General features: G+C 40.4%; 1 pseudogene across 1 annotated transcript; it reads right to left on the reverse strand.

The window, feature by feature from the left end:
• Positions 1-7,038: 7,038 nt before the first annotated feature.
• Positions 7,039-12,069, reverse strand: LOC311192015 (transmembrane protein 19-like; annotated as a pseudogene). Its single transcript has 4 exons — positions 11,936-12,069; positions 11,362-11,616; positions 10,231-10,422; positions 7,039-7,244 (listed from the first exon to the last, which is right to left on the reverse strand). The product of its transcript is annotated as a transmembrane protein 19-like (transcript).
• Positions 12,070-12,510: the final 441 nt, after the last annotated feature.

A 12,510-nucleotide genomic window follows, 5' to 3' on the forward strand; every position in this document is an offset into this window, starting at 1 on the left:
TTACGAGTGTTATAGGCTTCCCAATTTTTATGTTTCACTTCCAGGGCTGAACAATCCAGATGTTTCACCTGGAACCGGCACACTACCCGAATTATTTTTGGGCTACCTTGTTTATATTCATTAGGATATGTACAACCTAATTTGGGATTTATCCCTTTTGTATATATCCTCCACCACTCTTCAGACCCTTGGATAATCTCTCCAATTTTTACTGCTAATTTAAGGGTTAATTTGGTTCGTTTTCTTTCTGCCCAATAACATTTTTCACAAATGTCTGGGGTATATTCTCTTTCTCTATAATGTACCCACCAATTGTCTTTACACACTCGACACTCAAAACAAAAGAAAGTATAACATACATCCAACATTTGAACAAAATAAATTGTCATTCATAGACAGTTTTACTCGCTGGTTCTTCGAAAGGTGGCGTTTAAGTTGTCAGGATTGTTTGTAGTTTCCCACCGAGATTCTCGAACCGGTCTTTATTCTGCTCGTGTGCGTCCAACCTCTTTCGGCCGTTCAAACCGCAGGATCTGTGGTAAGCAACGCAAGAAAGGGTCCCTCCCCCCCGGTATCTTTTTTTCTGAGTTGTTGTTTATTGACCTTCTGGCATGTCAGGCACTTTCCCACCATCCTTTTGGCAATTTTATAAATTCCAATACACATATACTTGGTTCCAAAGTGGTCCACTAGTGCCTGTACTACCCAGTGGGTAAATAAACGGAGACCTGTTGGCAAGGGTATGTCCCTCAAGTCAGGACGCACTTTAGTATGATATTCTATTATGTCTAAGCAGTTATGCTCAAGTTCTTGGTTATTAGTCTCCCCTTTTGATAAAAAGGTGGCAGGATTGAGGCATGATTCAGCAGTTATAACTAAATAATCTTTTTCCATTAAAATTGCTTCATACTTCAAAATCCTAGAATCAGTGAGACCTCTTCCTGCCTTCTGAGTCAGAATTGTCCTTACTTGATGTGGAGTGCTTACTATAAGTGCTCTTCCAAAAGTTAGCCTTCTGCTTTCTACCACCAAGAGGGCTGTGGCTGCTACTGCCTGTACACATTCAGGTCACCCTTGGGATATTGGGTCCAGCAGTTTAGATAAATGAGGCAATTAGCTGTCGTTTGCCTCCCCACTTTTGAGTAACTCCCCCCCTCCCAGGGCTGTTTCCTTATCTATGGTAGCAAACAAGTGGAATGGTTTGTTAAGGGAGGGCAGTGCCAACACAGGAGTAGTGATCAAGTTTTGTTTTAATCCTTGTATTAATTCTTTTTCTTCATTACTCCATACCAAGTCATTAGGCTCTTCTAACAATTTAAAATATAATCCCTTTGTTTTTAGTACAAATGATTCAATCCATAGGCGACAATAGTCTGTCAATCCCAAAAATTTTCACAGCTCTTTCTTAGTTTTCGGGAGAAGTAACTCAACTACTCATCTTCTCAGGGTTTATTTTCTGTCTCCCTTCACTGATTAGATGTCCTAAATATTTAACTTTCTTTTCCATGTACTGCAGTTTGGTTTTTTTTTGATACTTTTAGTCCCTGTTTCCCTAGGAAATTTAGCAAAGCATTTGTTGTTTCCTTTACGATTCTCTTATTTTTCCCTGAGATTAAAAGATCATCTACATATTGTAGAAGGGTGACTTCAGTTGGGACTTTAAACTTTTCTAATACTTGTTTCAATGCTTGTCCAAATAAATTTGGTGATTCAGTGAATCCCTGAGGTAAAACTGTCCATCTAAATAAATTGTTGCTTTTGTCCTGTGAAAGGATCTTCCCATTCAAAAGCAAACATGTCTCTACTATCAGGGTCCAGTGGACAGGTCCAGAAAGCATCCTTTAAATCAATCATACTAAACCATCTGTGGTCATCTGGTGTTTTACTCAATAGAGTGTAAGGTTTAGGAACTACTGGGTGACGCACTTGAACTATTTGGTTTAACTGTCTTAAATCCTGTACCAAAGGATATGACCCATCGGGGTTTTTGTTTGTTTGTTTGTTTTTGGGTGGTTTTGTTTTTTTTTTTTACTGATAAGATTGGGGTATTAAAAGGAGACATACATGGTTTCAGAAGCTTATCCTTAATTAAACTCTCTATAAATGGTTGGAGACTTTTACAGCCTTCCAATGAAATAGCATACTGTTTTTGGCAAATAATGTCATTGTCCCTTTTAAGTTTAATCTTTAAAGTGGTAATGTTTAATCCACCTCGATTACCCTCTCGCACCCATGCTATTGGATCAATTTGGTTTTCATCTTCCTCTGTTAGTAAAGCCATGGATACCACAATTTGGTCATCCTGGGTTTTCAATTCCAATCCTAATTGTATTATCGAATCTCTTCCCAATAAATTAGTTCCGGAATCAGGGATATATAAATTGCCCACAAATTTTCTCATCACCTAATCTTAAAGTGGTATTTTCAAACATGGGGACTGGGAATCCTTTCCCTTTTACCCCGATACAGTTCTTATAGCTTCAGTCCTTGAGGCATAAAATTTAAGGAAGTCCTAGAAGCTCAACCAGGGAGACAACATCCTCCTCCTCCTGGGGTCCCACCTTCAATTTTATCAAGGGTTCTTGGTAGGACCTTAAATTAATAAACCCCTGACTTCCCTATTCATGTTCAGAGGACATGAAGGGAATTACCCTTTCTTCTTTTCTTAGCTCAGGACATTCTCACTTAAGATGTCCCTGTTTGCTACACCCGTAACATCCTGCTGAGAGAAAACCAGCCCATAGGGATTGCCAAAGTTTTCCCCTACCTCGGCCAATTCCTTCTTCATTCATGTTTCTCACACCCCTCCCACTTCCTTTTGTCCAGCTTTTCCTTCTACCTCTCGGTGAGACTGGCTCTGTTCTTTTCTTTACTACCTCATCAACAGCAGATACCATCATTTTTGCTTTCTGCTTCTGCTTTTCTTACTCTCTTTTCACAAACACTTTCTGAGCCTCTCTTAGTAAATCTTCCAAAGATCTTTCACTCCAACCATCTATCTTCTGTACCTTTCGCCTAATATCAGGTCATGCTTTAGTCACAAAATAAACTTTCAGAAGACCTTGTGCTACAGGATCTTCAGGATTCATACCCGAATATTTTCTCATTTGATCTCTCAGTCGCTGTAAAAACACTGAGGGTGTCTCATCTTTTTCCTGCTCAATCTCAAAGGCTTTAGTAAAGTTTTGAGACTTAGGAGCAGCCTCCTTTATACCTTCTATGATTAGGTTTCTTAAATCTCCCATGTTAAAACAGGCTGTTTCTGCTAGTTGGGGTAGCGAGTATTGTGATCAATTGCTCGCAGAATCTTTTCCTTTAGGCTTTGCACATAGATTTTCAAGCTATCAGGAAGACCCCTAATCAGTGTTTTAAGGTGGACCGGATATACCGGAGCAGCAAGGGAATGCCCTGCCCCCATGGCTCATACATGCTTGAATACACACAGCCTTTTTGCACTGATTCTGCCAGCCCAGATAATTTAATGGAGCCAGCAGTTTTTCACCCAATCCTGTCCCTGGGGTAAGGGACAAGATCAGTGCATCTCAAGATTGCAAAACTTATCTATCCCCCAGGCCAGGGAAGAAGCATCATTAGAGATACTGACTGCCTTAGAGGCGGCCATCCTATAATTACCTACAAACTTCACAGGGGCAATACATCCTGAGAGGGCCACACTGTAGTATCCAAATTTCCCCTGTTCACTCTCAGGAGGTCACACTGTAGTTACACAGTTTACGTTACCCGTATCATACACTCTTTATTCTTTCATCGCCTAGACAGCTAGTCCCCTCAGTGGGCAATCATTAACCCCAAAGGACTGTCTGGCGGCTTACCGTGTAGCACTACCCTTGGGCTACCCATGGGATCAGACAGCTTGCTCTTCTTCTGTCCCATCATCTGGAGCGCACTCAGTCAACAATATATTCACTCGCTTCCCCTGGTTCGTGGCTCAGGCCCTCGCGGGCAATGAGAACCGCACTACTGAGGGTCCGCACTCGCTTGGGGAATCCGAGCTGCCGGTCCCCCTCTCATGCACACACACACTCGCCGCGCTTCCAGGATCCCCGACCCAGACCGAACGGATTTCCCCCCCAGATACTCACGCGTCCTGCGTCTTCGTCCGGACCTTTGTGCACAAAGTTTATAGGGTCTGCCGGCCTCCTTTGCCTAATATCTTGGAATTTGGGTTCGTCGGTGCAATCGAGATGGGAAATGGGCTACCAAGGCCGCCAAACAACAGGCGGGGCGCCTCCCTGATAAGACCAAGAGTCCCATCTCGTGAGTTGCATCCGAGTCACGGCACCAAATTGTTATAAATTTGAGACATACTCCAGTTGATAAAGCCAAACAACAATTTATTAATTAAGCAAGCCCGCAAGATATAGGCAAATATCAGCACTGGGCGTCCGGAGGAGACCCTTGCTCCTGCAAACGGCACGCCCCTCACCCTTCTGGCGTCCCCTTTTTATAGTCCCGTAGTTCCGGGTACACGTGGCATATTCCGGTGTTTTTCTGTAGCTGTGTAAGCTGGTAGTGGGGGTCGTCCTGGTCCCCCGTAGTCCTCCTCTACGTTGTGTTCAGTATCTTATTTGGTTAACTCATTTAATCCTATCAGGATGTTGCTAGTGATAAAACAATGGTTCCCCTTTTGACCTGGTTACCTATTCACAGCCATAGTCTACCACAGGCACCAACTCAGCAAGATCTGAAGTTCTTTCAGGGTGTTACTAGTGATGGAACAATGGTTCCCCTTTGCCCTAGTTGCTTATTTACAGTCATAGAAGGTTTGAGAACAATTACTTATTACAAATATCAAGCTATTGCCACATTAATCCACTGGCCAAGTCAGGTTCTGTAAAATACCAACAGTTACTTCAAGATGTTTCAGCCCTTTGTTCTCAGAAATATAAGTCAGTCTTCTGAACATCAGCTGCCCTTGCTACCCAGGGGCGTTAGTGTATCCCTCACATTTTTTATACCCCTTCGTGTTGTTGTCCCAGGGAACCGCGCTTTACATCTGCAGCAACCGCCCACTCCACAGCACCGTGACAAGGCAATCCCTACAGCTGTAACAACAAACCAGAAATAGAAAAAAACCCCTGAATATTGGTGATTCTGGTACCAGGATACTTCAACACACAGGATTGAGTGGGACCCAGCTAAAGATTCCTCATATGCAATTATGTCATGATCACACTTTTACTTGAACTTCTAACACATCTAAAACTCAAGCCAAGGACCAGTCCCTCACCTCTTCAGTTGAAAAGGAAAATTAGTGTCTCCTCTTGGGCCTGTGGAAATATTGGTGCCATTTCAGTATGACAGGAAAATAGTGACAGAGTTATCTCAGATGCTAGGGGTACCGCTGGCTTTGGAGCAAAAGAAATATTTGGGTGTTTAAAGAATGGAATTAAACTTGCTTACTGCAGAAATTTATTTTGGGCCTTCAATTTCTTTGTTTATATCCTAACTCCTGCATTTTCTGTCTTTCCAAGTAGCATGTGGACAGGTGGCATCCCTGCCTACTCCTTTCTGAGCTCACTAAGTGCTCTCAGTGACACACACCAATTTACAGGCAGTCTGTCACATGCTGTAACTTGTACCCCCTACTCATCCCCAAGGTAACATTTTTTCAGATACTAACTATATAATAATAAAAAATCGCATGTTATATCCCACTCAGTATAATATACTCAGTTAACATTCTCCTTTTGAGACAGATCTGAGTGCTCTTGAAGTCTAACTACTGGAGATTTATGAGCAGGAATTTCAAAAGCAACACAGTGTCATCATTGACATGGCAAAGACAGAATTCTGGGTGACAGCCTTTTGAAGGTCCTTCCTGCAGGAGCTCACTGAGATCCCGCTTGGTCAGTGCAAATAGATCAAAGCTTTTCATGCTGCTACAGATTTAAACTCACTGACGTCTTCTCACTATGGCAAGCTTTTAAAGACCCATATTAAACAGCAGTGAAAAGCTGGCCAGGCCTACTTCAGTATTGAAAAGTATGCTTTGTTTCAGGAATCACAAGAATACAAAAATAAGGCCTTTAACTGAAAGAAAAAGTATCTTACATAAATTGTGTCTTTCTTATTTCTAGAAATCCCAGCAGTATTAACAAAATCTTCAAAGACAACACATACAGTGCTTACTTCTCTCAGCCACCTGATCTAGTTAAAGTAGCCCTGCTTACTGCGGGGGGGTTGGACCAGATGACCTCTAAAGGTCCCTTCCAACCCAACGCATTCTGTGATTCTATTCTACAATTCTACTTAGAAGGAATAAAAATCCAAACACCACATAAAAATCTCAAGTGTTTATGGTTACAGTTTAAGTGCATAAATTCCTGTTATCATTTTGTGCTTTTCCACAGGAACAGACATACAGGAGCCACATAATTTGTTCTTTTCTTTTATGTAGTGGCATCACTTTCACCAACCACATTCTCAGAGAAGCAGAGGTAGTCTCAGGATACAGAATATCCAACCAAGATCACTTCTGTCTTCCTCCTCACTCGCTCACTCACTCACTCACTCACTCAAAAAAAAAAAAAAAATCCATAAAACCTTACATACTGTAAGTTTTGGGAAGTACCAGAATTCACCCATTTTGCCCATGTTACCACTGTCAATAGAATGTTGCAGTATACTTTGTGTCTCACTTGAACAATAGCCACAATGCTCCATCACACTGATTGATGTAGATTGGATTTCTGTTTCCAGCTCCCTGCCCTTTCAGATGCTGGGGACTGGGGAGAACCCAGATGCCAACCTTTTGGGTCCAGGAGGATAAATGAAGTGCTTCAACTCACCTGGCAATGAGCTTCACCCATCTGAAGGGAAGCAAGAGCACACTGACAAAACCCCTTCCTTACCCTGACCGATGCCGATTGCCATGTGAAGCTTACAGTCGTGATAACTCAAGATGGAAAGTCCTTTGGCTCTCAAAGTTTCTGATGCCTCTCTTCAAGAGAGTTCAAAGAGAACTCTTCAAAGTCTTTGAGTAACTGAATCACATGCAGAACATGTTAAACCATCTCAGCCCCTAGGCCAGAAATGCCACACCACGCCTGGAAGCACAAAAGCAATGTTTATAGAAGAAAAAAGATTTACCCTGTTGTTGTCTAACATAGGTTTTCCAGATACTTGCCTTGGAGTCTTTTGTTTGGTGGATGACAACCATGCTGATAATTCTGGTCAAAACCTGGGAGAAGATAAAGACTTCATTTACTAAGCCAACAAAGCTGAAAAGAAACATAGTAACCAAGTGCATGCAACCTCCTAAATTTAGGTTATGGTGACCGTGTTAAACCTCAAAAACAAGACACAAACAGACCAAACAAAACAACAGTTAATTTAATCTGGTAGCTCTGAAGAAGGGAAGATAAACTCCATACTTGATGTTAGAAGTTACTTCTTTTCAAAAGTTACACCTCTGTCAGGTTTGCTTCTCTTCACCTGGTTCCACAGCAAAGGAAGGAATGAAACAAGTGAAACCAGAGGAGGCAAAAGCTGTTCCAAGAGCCATTCTAGCGCTGAGGATGCTGCTTTGAACAGAACAGAAACAACTGATTAGCAACATGTGTGTCCTTGTCACACAAAGGAAAATTATGGAAATAACATTGCTACTTGATCTGACAGAAAACAAGGTCCTTACAGAGCCTGACTTTATCATTTCTATTTACACAGCAGGTTCATACTGCCAGCAGCTGGATTTTTTTCCTAGTTGTTAAACCATTTCTTGCTCTCCCTGTATTATCAGTACTCCAGCACTGGGTTTCATTAGCTGTTTCTGTTCACACATCGTTGTCCTGTGTTGTGTCCAGCTGCATTATTTTACATGTGGGTAAAAGTATAACATTGATTTTAACACAGACTCTTGCTATAGAGTATATGCATCTGCACACATTTAAGGTTGACGTCAAGAAACATTCCAAAACATATCAGCAACATTATTTTTCTCTGTAGATCTGAGTTACCTGCTAACACCCAAGGTATGGAAATTTCATTCTGAGCTGCTGCTTTAGTACAAAGCAGAGAGGTTGGTGATGTAGAGAGGTGGGTGATGGTCTCTTCAGCCAGGTGACAGGAGACAGGACAAGGGAAATGGCACAAAGCTGTGCCAGGGCAGGTTCAGATTAGATGCTAGGAAAAAATTTTTTACTGAAAGTGTTGTGGAACAGGCTGCCCAGGGAGGTGTTTGAGTCACCATCCCTGGATGTGTTTAAAAAAAGGGTAGATGAGGTACTTAGGGACATGGTTTAGCATAGGGCAGGAATGGTTGGGCTTGATGATCTTAAAAGTCTTTTCCAACCTTGTGATTCTGTGAAAAAATATATTTCAGCACTGCAGACAAAACTTAAAAAACCCCCACAGGTATACACCTGGCATTACTTTTAGTTTTGAAGCATACATTTAAACCTAGCTTGGGGTAATGCAAAATTCCTACAGAAAAATCAAACTTCCAAGCCTGACAGTCTAACTCTGAACACTTGCTGTGGTTTAGAAAGTCTTAAATTTTCTTGAAAGAAAAACTGGGAATACTTTTTGTAAATATATACCTCAAATACACACAAAACATAGATTCAGAACATAAATAAATAGGAAGGGTAACGATTTTTCCACTAGTTTGGTTATTTACAGAACAGGTATGTTTTCAGGCTGATAACCTGGGAAAATGTGAATGTAACTCTGCGCATCCATTCAAAGTTTCACTTAACAAATGTGTGGGCAGGGAAGGACTTACTCTTAGTAACAGTGGGTACTGCAGACTACTACATAAACCAAATCTAAGAAGATTACCAACAGGAAAAGCCCTCATGGAAAGGACAAGCATTGGTTTATTACTACTTTATTACTACTGCTGTATTTACTTCTTGTTTTCCAAGAGGCTGCAGGGGGATTGGAGTATTTCTTATAAGACCACAGTGAGTAGGGATTGTAAAAGTGGGACAGAAAAGGACACAAAACCTAACAGTGTGCACCACCTGAGCAGCACTATACCATCTGTATCACAGCATATATACCACAGCATAATGTGTATATAGCACACCCACTCCAGCAGTGCTTATGAACATGTACAAGAAATGGTGGAACTTGCATACTTGTCCCTGCTGCAGCTAGCAAAGTCAGTTGCTGAGCATGGAAAAACAATACCTGAAGAAGAAATAGATGCTGACAAATGCAGGCATGCATTAGCTAGGTTTACCACATTCTCTTAATGCATCTGCCTCGTTAGGAGCTCAAACTAAGTGTTTCCTCTTTAGTACAGGAGTATTGTACCTAAAAATTCCTCAAATGGTTGCACTTCCCTGGGACTACAAGGAATAGAGTGTAAAAACTACTGGAAAGCCAAATCCACAGCACGAACAACAGTCTCTAGTTCTCACTCTGATGGACTTGTGAAGGACTTAAAGGATTTAAAGGACTTGTGTCTCTCAGGCAGCTCATGTGCCTGTTCAAACTGCAGCTTCCAACAAGTAAGTATATTGACAGCGAAATCTGAAAACTGAAGTTCTCTCTGTAAACCAGCTGTTAAACAAAATAGTGTCAGATATGAACTTTGTGCAATTTTTAAACAGAGGGTAAGTTTATGGTTTAGCCTAAAGGGTGACTGTAGTATTTAGTCAGACAGTGATCGTTAAGGACATGAGTAAATAAGCACTGACATTGTTTAGAAACAGCCAGCCAACAATATTTGGGGGTTTTTTAAGTCCATTTTTAAGTCACAGCTAGTTTATGACTGTGGCGACAAAAAAAAATGATTGTGCACATTTTCCTGGTGCTCTTATTTAATTCTTAAAACTCAGACTATTGCTAGACCTTCAGAATTAGAAATGGAGCTTCTGCAGTGACTACTTAATCTGAGTAAATGGATAAAATTAAGCTGACGTTTTCTCTTATAAAATGTTACCATAATTAGATATATAGAAAAGGAGAGGGCAGCAATTGCTTTTTCTAGTGTAACATGTTGGAGATCTCTGGTCTCTTTCAGTCATCAAGACAGTAACATAATATAAACAAAACACAATGTGGAAAAGGACCAATTGCCCTTGCTCTTGTTTTCATTATGATATCAATCACTTTGACTCCCTTTGTCCTTTGTGTTGCTAATTTGGTACTTTTTCCATTTCAAAATCATGTCCTCAGCCCTTCCTGAAATGCAATTCCATTTTTAGATTACATTAGGAGAGGGGAAAAAATAAAAAGAGCAGAATCTTACCACCCTACTGCATCGTAGCTCCCAAATATGAATCAACCAGTAAGCCAGCTGCTGCACCCAGCACAATAATGGGCCATTGGGAGCAGATATTTCCAGATCAGTCACTAAAATGAGCTGTGTTATGAAGTAGGCTGTACTTACTGCCAAGCCCCTGAGTAAACTTGAGAGCAGGCCCGCTAAAGTAATTGCTCCATTGGTACCTAAATCAAATAAACCTAAGCTGATTTACAAATGTTTTTCTTAAACAAAAATATTTGTTCCAGTGTTTTATACCAAATCAAGGCTGTGTTCACAGTGGTTTCACCTCTTCTATCCACAGGGATCTGCTACCACAGCTTTCACTTGCAAGTCCCTTTGTGCTGCTGAGACACTTAACCTGTACCACTAGACCCCACTACTTTCTCTGTCTGGAAGGCTAGTTACTTAGAAATGCTCACTAGCATTAAATTCAATAAAATCAGACAGCAGACCTCTTGTTGTCACCTGGTATTTGTCTGCTGTAAGGTGTGGTGAGAGACTTGCTCCAAAAATTGCAGTTTGAGATGTACATGTTATTAAAGCAACGCCTCTTTCAGAAGAGGTATATCAAGACATATCCTATCACCACATATATATAAAAAAGAACAAAATCCACAGAAGGGAAGATATTTGACAGCTCATTAAAGAAAAATCTAAATAATACTTATGAAGATAAAGAAAAAAAGCCTATGCATTTAAATCCTACCCCACAAGATCCAAACCACAGATCAACATGCCAGCAAGTCTCAAAAAACACAAACTGCTTTAAGGTAGCAATGTCATCTGCTGTGTAGACAAGGTTTGACAGACAGAAAAGTCACTTTATCCACCTTTGGTAAGATATTAAAGGAAAAGAGCTTGGTTAAGAAGTAGTGAATTTTGGTAGTGTCTGTATTGAATATACATATTCTTCTACTGATTAAAAATTTAATGCCTGAAAAACTCAGTTGATAACTTGTATTCTTTATAATACTGGCAATATAAACAGTTTTAATAGTGCCAGAGATGAGAAGTGAAATTATTTACTAAGAAGAATTTTAGCTCCCTGGAGCTTTTTTTGGAACATAATTCTAAACAGATCAGCAAAGCATTGTGAACATGTAGAAGAGAAAGCACCTTACCTACTGGAACCTGTTCCCAGGTTGTTACTAACCTTGGCTGGCTTTTACTCATCAAGTTATCAATCTCTGAAGCCCAAGTGTCACCAGCAGAGCATGCCAAAGCTCCCAAAAGGGATAAGCACATCCATGATGCTGTGTATTGCTTTGAAAAGTTGACTGGAATGTCACCTGGTCCTTTTTCTGTGACAGGTAAGACAGCCAGCTCAGCTGGAACACCACCATTACAGAATTCTCGCACGCAATTCCTCTGTTCACCTCAAGAGACAAAAACCAAATGTCAGAATTCTCAGGCAAAACACCTTGACAGGCAACAGCACGAGATGAAAGCAAAATGCACAATGTTTAGTTTTAAAGAGACACACCTTCAAAACAGCAACTAGATAACTACTTATTAAATAGAACAGAAACAAAAGCAAATTTGCTTGCTAATGCTCATAGGGACGGGGGTGGAGCGGAGGCAAACCAGTGTTCCCTACTCTGGATGTTACACCTCATCTGACACTTTGAAAAGAGGAGGAACGCTCAGTATTTATGCTCCATAAGGGATCTGAAGGAATTAAAATGTTATAGCTGCCATTCTTTTTATTCTGAATCTATTTGCTTCTTTCTATCTTTTTCCCACTTAATAAGTTTTGGAAAAGTAACAAAAAATACAAAGAAGTGAAGAAACTGTAATTTGCAACTGTTAAGGATAAATCCAACCACCATCCTATGAAGAAAAAAAAAAGGTATCTGAAGTTCCTTCATGTAATAATGCCCACTTTGCAAAGTAATCAAGTGTTTTGAATCTCTTGAATATGAAGAGTATCTTCAGGATAAACCTAGGACAATTGTGCAAGAAGACAACTACTGAAGCACCTAATACCTGTATGAAAATTCCAGAGACATCTTGGCTGAAAAAAATAATCAGTTATCTTTATAATTTTCTTTAAAATGTTATTGCTAAATTGCTAATCTTATAGCTACTGCTACAGTGTGTGAATTTTAAGTCCTTCACTTACCACAAATGACTAATGCTGTGCAAAAATAAAAGACAGAGCAACTAAAAAACAACAATAAAAGCCAAAGGAAGTCTAATTGAAATGCAAGTACCCTACGTGAAGAATATGATTATTTGTATAAGAAGCACACACAGAGCTGTGGCTGTGT

This window comes from Gallinula chloropus (assembly GCF_964237585.1).
Source record: "Gallinula chloropus genome assembly, chromosome: 1".
Lineage (NCBI taxonomy): Eukaryota > Metazoa > Chordata > Aves > Gruiformes > Rallidae > Gallinula > Gallinula chloropus.